An 8208-nucleotide genomic window follows, 5' to 3' on the forward strand; every position below is an offset into this window, starting at 1 on the left:
TGAAGATAGTAATCATCGATCAATGAACGAACGATACATCCACTTGTCCTGAGTTGCTCGACTTTGCCTACCAAACAGACATTACCGATTGACGGAAAGTTACATCAGTTTTACACCTATCCCTATCCTAAAATAACGTGTTCGATTTCACGTATAATTTAAATTTCGTATTTAAAAAATACGTGTTCAATTTATAAATATTTAAAGTAAATTTTTTCTTGAATCTTGATATATATTTCATCATTATTATAGACTGATAAAAAATTAATGTTCTTAGAAATGGCACAGACGTGACATCTTAAGGGATTTTATGCCACATGTTCTGAAATACCGACCTCAAAATACACCAAACACCATCTAGCATGCCATAATCTAAGTATATACACAAAATTAAACCACTCAAAAATCATGAGGTAAAACTGCACTTATATTTTAGAGATTGAAATGAGAAATGTTATCCATCACTTTATTAAATTTTCTATTTACAAAAATATAAAATAGAGAATACTCATATTATTTCTTATAAAATATATAATTATATCATTATTATTAACTGCATAATGATATGACTATATATTGTATATTAAATAATAATAATTTTATATTTTCATTATCATGAAAATAAAAAATTATTTATATTTAAAAAATAAAATACATACATAAATAAATCAAATAAACAAAATAAATATTGTATTACATTACAAATACATTACAAAACGTTCCATTATTTCATTCACTTCTATTACATTTATTTATGTTACATTAATTTATTCATTTAATTAACACAAATTACAATAATTATATACATGCACGAAGTTATAAACATAATTTATATTATTTTAAATCATAAACACATTTCAAAAAATCTTCCATCTTCAAACATATTAAAATATATAATTTTTTAATCCCAGTAACAAAATATCCTGAAAATATTTCAAATTATTATATTTTCATTAAAAAATCTTAAACTTTAATATATAAAAATTCAATAATTTCTTCAAACTACCTACCAGAAATCTAAATATAAATATAAAATTACATAACATTTTTCCATCGTTGTTAAAATGTTGAAAGATGAACCTGAAATACACTACATAAAAAAGAAGCAATAAAATGCAATAATAGATAATTAAATTAATAAATAATAATTAATTTCTTCTCCAATATTTTTTACTTATCTTATTGACTTTTATCTTTCGTTTTATTTTATCTGTAACAAACTCAACTTTTAAATTAGGAATTAAAAAATAACGAAGATATGAAAAAAAATATTACTATCTAAAAAAAAAATTAATATATTGTCATGTAATTCATAATTCTTTTTCAATCAGGATTATAATGAAAAAGAATTCCATTACAATTAGGATAATATTTTAAATAATAAATTAAAAATTTGATAGTAATTCATATTTGAAAGAATAATTTATATTTAAATTTGAATTGACTTAAACATTCATCATAAAAATAATTATGCAAAATTTCATAACAATTAAAACAAATTTAATAGTGATAAACGAATGTTTATTTCAACTATATTTTCCATAACAAATGCTTTGTTAATACCTGTTTGTTAGGACCTGAAAAAAAGACAGAAAGATAGCCAGAAGGGCCACCTAAAATCGTCCACTCAATACAAACAAGCCGCGAACAAACCGTGAGTGGAATATTTTATTTCGCAACACTAAAATAACAAATTTTCAACAAAAGAAAGCGCGAAGAGTGCCTTAATTTATGAGCGATAATTAATATATATATATAATTAACAAAAAAAGCAAATAAAAAAAAAGAAAAAAAAGATAATTCGCGAAAATACAATCCAATTAAATTTCTGCACTCATTTTAACATACGCAACACTAAAAGCGGAAGATTATAGCCATATCAATGGCTGCTGTCATACCACCTTTGTGCAACTCTTTCAGTTGCAACAGGTGATTCATAAACAGGAACATATTTCCACAGTTCAAGTGGAAGAAAAATGGGCAATTTTTATACGCAACACTACTTTATTAACGTAAAACTAATTCTTAAATATGAATTTAAAACAAAATAGTATTATTAATATTTTATAAATAAAAAATGACTTCTAAGATCTCCATATGACAAATACAACTTTATATGATACATACAAAAATAAAAAAATAGACTACTTCATATCCAAATTAATAAAAAGAAATCGCGATACTTCTTTTAACGCAACACTAAAGCAAACCCGATCATCAATTTTTCGCAACGCTAATTCAAAACGCGAGATTTGTAAACGCAACACTAATCAACAAAATCGCGAATTGCCCACGATGACTGGATCAAAATGATGGGCCAGCATGCAAATGGCCAGATAACACAACAACTACTACTGAAACGAGCACAGTGACATAATAGTAACAATGACTTCCCATTCTTTGGACCCAAAAAAAAATCCAAAAAATGAGAAGCCATTCGTTGCAGCCCTCTTCGCGACAGTTTGTCGGGCCTCTTCGGTCTTCTTTCTTCGAGCGCAATGCCCGCTGAAACTTACAACTAGGCTCGAGATTTCCTAATCGCACAAAAAATAAAAAAAAAAAAGAAAAAAGACTACATCGCGAAAACTGAGTGCACATGGACGACCAACGATCGCAGTGATCGTTGTCCATACATGTGCAGAATCTCGAGCTCGACGTTCGTTTCGAAATTTAATTCGCGACCACGACCGCGGAATTCGAAAAATCGAAAGCAAAGCCAGAAACGAGTGATCATTGATGACCATTCGTCTCGGCCTCACACTCGCTCTTTCAAATTTGATTTCCTGAAACAGGTTGTCACGCGAAAACGCGCCTACCCGACCAGAGACTGTGACAACCTGCCCGGCCCTACCTACTTATAATTAAAACAGGCAATCCAGAAGTATACTACCTATCCTACCTAGCCCTATATTTAAAAAATTGCAAAACAGGCATACCAACACATTCATTCCACGATTCTCACGCATAATACTCGGGCGCAAAAGCCTACACTAGGGAAAACGTCCCGGGACGCCTCCGACACCCGAGCTTGGCACGCTACTTTCACACTCTAACTTTACGTACCATTTTCCTGAAATCGACTGACGATGGCTAATGACCATTGCGTAAATCTCGCATAAATAACTATACGTCGATTTTATGTAATATGCTAATATAATGATTAAGAAAATGTCATTTCAAGAAAAATAATTTTGCTAAAAAACAAATGACATACTATTTCATACCAATAGAGAGAACTTCATAATAAAAATTATAAAATTACCATTTATTACTGTTTCGCATTATATAGAAGCGAATATAAAATTGTAAATAATAATTCAATTCATTCAAACGACGCAATTCCACAGCCTAGTCACACACACACAATGTGGAAAATACATCGTGCACGATACATTAACTCATCGTCAATCGCGAAAAAATCTTTATTAGCTTATCAACTATGATCGTCATATTCATCACCTCTCTTTCACTCAAGTAGCATCTGAGCACGTGAGTGAAGTCCTGGCAATAGATATGGAAAGGGTTAAATCTGAAAATCCTGAGCTAAGAAGAATATTAATTTCTGTTTTTAACTAACGGACTGATGTTTCTTAACTTAAAATTTATTTACATATTTTATCTATTTTATGTAAAATTTACTTTATAAATTTTTTTATAAATTTAATAAACTACTAAATACTCATTTAATATTAAATATAGAAAGATTTCAACAATGTGTGAACAATAAATTTATTTACTAGTTGATTATAACAAATAATACAAATCAATCAAAATAACCTCAGGTGATTTTTTCGTCAAAGCATATTATCGAAAATATAAACGCAACTTTTAAAAACTTCGCTTTGATTCAAAAATCTACCTGTCGCGAAATGTCTTCTTGCACATAAAATTCATCATCTCTTATGCATCGAAAAAGAAATGTTAAATTTTTAAACATATTATCATCACTATCATTGTATAATAATTGTAATTTCTATTTAAATATAATACACTATGAAAATCATTCGACTTCTTCACTAAAAAATACTTATTTCAATATTTTTTATCTATTTTCAAATATTAATTCTTATTCATAAATATAATTAATAATATTATAATAAAATTTTATCAACATAAATTCAATTATAATGTTATTTTATTAAAAACGCGTTGTGCAAGAAAACCTATCCTGATCTAATATATAAAATATTAAAAAGAAAAATGTTACTATTCACGGATATTATAAATACCCATGGTCATTGTGCTCGTGCAAAATTCTACGTATACAACCAGTTACCCGTGTCGGTTCGGATCTTTCATCCTGCGACATGATTGAGTAACCAGAGGAACAAAAATGCATGCGACTCACCATTAGAAGAATCTGCGTTGCCATCAGTTGTGATCCATGGGAAGTCGTCCTTTGAGAAATATCTATAATAAAACATAATAACTTACAAACATGATAAAAAGATTGAAATTTTAATAAAGTGCAATAGCAATAAAAATCGTTAAATAACTAGAAGTTGAAATGACACTATTTTTTAAAAGAAGTAGAAAAATTTTAGACAAATATAAAAATTTTAATGAAAAGATAATTACCTCATCGCATGATGAATAATCGCCTTATTATCTTGAGAGAAGCACTGACTCTACCGAAAATGAATATTTTGAATAAATATATAAAAATAACTCACTATTAATATTCGTTAATGTATTACATTCTGTTATCGACAAACAAACACTGACTCTAATTTCGCGTATAACTATTATATATATTATACTGTATAAATTAAATTCACATTAAGTTGTAATACTTTAAAAGATAAAAAATACTATTACGAAGCAAACACTGAATTTACTAATCGCATTGCGCGATTACAATTTTCTGAAAGAAAAGTTGTAATAACAAAGAGAATTGGATAAAAAAAAAATATAATACTTTACCTTCTTTTTTATGAAACATTTGTTACAGAAAATATTATTATTTTTCTGAAATAATTAACTAAAAATGATAAAGGAATAATGAAATCAATAAAATCAAAGTAAAGAATATAATCTAAATATAATCTATGGAAATAAAAATATAATTTGTTTAATATCCTTTATACTTTTATATCAATATTCATAAATATTGATATTTTATGATTATATATCTTATGATTATATATCTTATGATTATAATTATGATATCTATTATGAATTACTTAACAAATAAACAATAAAGGCAATCCATCCAAAAAAAAGAAAAATAAAGATATATTTATTTTTAATATAAAAACAAACATTACCATCTCCGTGAAAGAACTATTGATAAGGAATTCTATCAAATAATTACTGTGATATCCATATTGAAATTTTCCCGCCTTGAGGTTTCTGTTAATATATACAAAAAACAATCAATTTTTATAGAATAATATATATAATAAATATTTATAAAATGTACGAAATAACAGTGATCGTATTAAAAGAAAAAGATAATCCAACCCAAAACTACTTTTTATAAGTAGAATGTGCGATTTATCATAATTTTAATAGGTTAATAAAAAAAAATTTAAAATATCAATTTGAAACAATCATCGATTGAAATTTGGTAATTAATTTGGTAATAATAATATGTATAAAAAGATAAAAAAATAATTATTAAACTAAATTTTATGTAAAAAATAGTTACATACCTGTTTCGAAAAGAAGCGTCTCATTGTCACGATTTTCAACGACAAAATGGCGGATTGAGATATAATTTGAATTACCAAAATTAGTAATGGCGAGGGGGGCAGGGGGGAGGCGATATTCGGTAGCTGACCAACAAAAGCCAAGGATGAACGGACACGAATCTCCAATTTCCTAGTAAAGATTATCGTAAAAACTATACGTAATGCTAGCACGCCGAGCAAAACAAAAACATAACGCACACAAACTTATAGATGTAGGTTTAGAAATGGAATATGTGAAACTATTCTAAATATGTCTATCTCTGTCACACTAGATACGTTACCGGATTTCTATGCTCGAAACCAGATCGGCTATCACTTATTAAGTCACAATTGAATATAATCTGCACAAATGAAAATCAAAATCGTAAAATAAATGTAGATTCAAGTAATATTGAAACAATATTTGAAAGGAAATTATCGTTCAAATGTTTATGGTACGAACAACCGGTAACTGTCGTACAAACGTGCAACGTAGAAACGATAAAAATGTGTAAAAAACTGTTTAATTTTGGAATATTACTTTATACACGATTAAATAAATGTGAAATAACTAAATAGATTATTGATATTTAACAAATTACACCACAATATCGATAAAACTTGTGCAAAATTACGCACTTATACCGGTGTTACACGTCCCGTGTCCACGAAATTTGATGGCAAACTGACGCCATGCGCACTAAGATGCGCACTAAGATGCGCATTACGATGCGCACTAATTATGTTCATAGTTGGGGCCTTGCAATTTTCTGATTGGAGAAATTTCTTGTTTTAAGCAGCGCGAAAATTTAAATATTATATAAAATGATTTTATTGAAAATTTGCTTATTATGAGATAAAAAAGAAGTTACTTCTTATTAAATTCATAAATAAAGTGAAACTATACTTATAAAATTTAATCAAAATGAATATTCCACATGTTAATGATATAAATTATGTATTATTTATTGATTTTATTTTTTAATTATGATTATAATTACTATATTTTGTTTATTGCTTCATTATATATATATATATATATATATATATATATATATATATATATATATATTGTGAATAATATTAATTTATTAAATCTTCATTTTTTATTCTTCTATTAACTTTTAATTTTATTTAATTTTTTATTTTTACTAATACTTTAAACTTTTAATTTATTTTAACTTTTAATTTAATTATACTTTTTTTTATTCAACTTAATTTTTAGTTGTTTTAGATTTTATTCGATATTATAACAGTTAAATTATTTTTCTATCTATATTCTTAAAATATCTTATATTTTTAAAAAATTAATATGAAAGAATTTATTATTTCTCGAATCGAAATCAAATTTAAAACGTTTATTACTATTAATAAATATTGATTAGAAAATAATCTTAGAATTAAAGAAATAGAAGAATCATTATCACATCACAAATGATTTTTAAATGAAATATATTATATGTTTTAAATATATAAATATAATAATGAAATGAAAATTATAAACTAACAAAACATACAAAGTATACACTTAGTTTTATACACTTAATTTTATACACTTATAATATTAATTATAAATTAATATATTTTAAATATAAAATTATATTGTTATAAAAAAATTATTAAAATTATTAATTTATTTATATAAAATATTATAACATTTATATAACATTTAAAAATAAATATAAATACTATTAATTATTAATAATATTAAATTTAATATAATTTAAATATAAAAAATTCTATAAATTATATAAAAATTTAATAAAAATATGAATATAAATATAAAAATTATTTTTCACTGGCAAAAATTATATATGTATTTTAAATTTAATCACTTATTAAATTTTTATTATTTTAAAATAATGTTATCGCATATACAAATTAAAAATAAAAATTTAAAGTTCTTTACATAAAAATAGTGTTTAAAATATTTTCATATAAATATAAGTCGAAAAGTAATACCGTAAGAGAGCAAAATAAATTTTAATTTTAAAAAAATATATATTAATTGTTATATATATTATTGTAATGAATTATAAAATCCATAAATTAATAATAAAAAACTAAAAATTAATAAGCTATTAACCATTATATTCAAAAAACCGATTTTGAAAGGATCGACAAAATTCGTATATTTTCGGTAGGCTTCGTAATCATCGACGCGCCCTTCCACTACGACAGATATAAATTGACACAAAGGAGGTCATTCTTGTCATTTCTTATCGAATCTTCCTAATAGACAGATCGGAGCTATTACGCCCAAGCTAAATTTATATAAGATCGCGAAAAATTTTTTAATTTTTTACTTTCATTAAATTATAATATTATTTAACATATTAATTATTATATTATATATTAGTTATTTATTTTGCTTAATTAATATTTGCTCATTCTTTAATTTATTTATACATTTATTTATTAATTTATATTTTATTTTTTAAATTTAATTTAACTTTTAATTTTTAATTTACTTTAATTTTTTACTTTCACTTTACAATTTAATTTTTAAAATTTTTTAATTTAATTTTACTTTAAA

At 24.8% G+C, this 8208-nt stretch overlaps 1 long non-coding RNA gene across 2 annotated transcripts; it reads right to left on the bottom strand.

Moving 5' to 3' along the window:
• Positions 1-756: 756 nt before the first annotated feature.
• Positions 757-6356, bottom strand: LOC133667043 (uncharacterized). 2 transcript variants are annotated; one of them, XR_009832144.1, is made up of 5 exons: positions 6312-6356; positions 5975-6034; positions 5655-5823; positions 5268-5352; positions 757-1210 (listed from the first exon to the last, which is right to left on the bottom strand). It is a non-coding gene; the product is annotated as an uncharacterized LOC133667043 (long non-coding RNA). The 2 variants fall into 2 exon arrangements; XR_009832143.1 differs by lacking the exon at positions 757-1210 and having other exon boundaries at positions 5190-5352.
• Positions 6357-8208: the final 1852 nt, after the last annotated feature.

This window comes from Apis cerana, linkage group LG12 (assembly GCF_029169275.1).
Source record: "Apis cerana isolate GH-2021 linkage group LG12, AcerK_1.0, whole genome shotgun sequence".
Taxonomy (NCBI): Eukaryota; Metazoa; Arthropoda; class Insecta; order Hymenoptera; family Apidae; genus Apis; species Apis cerana.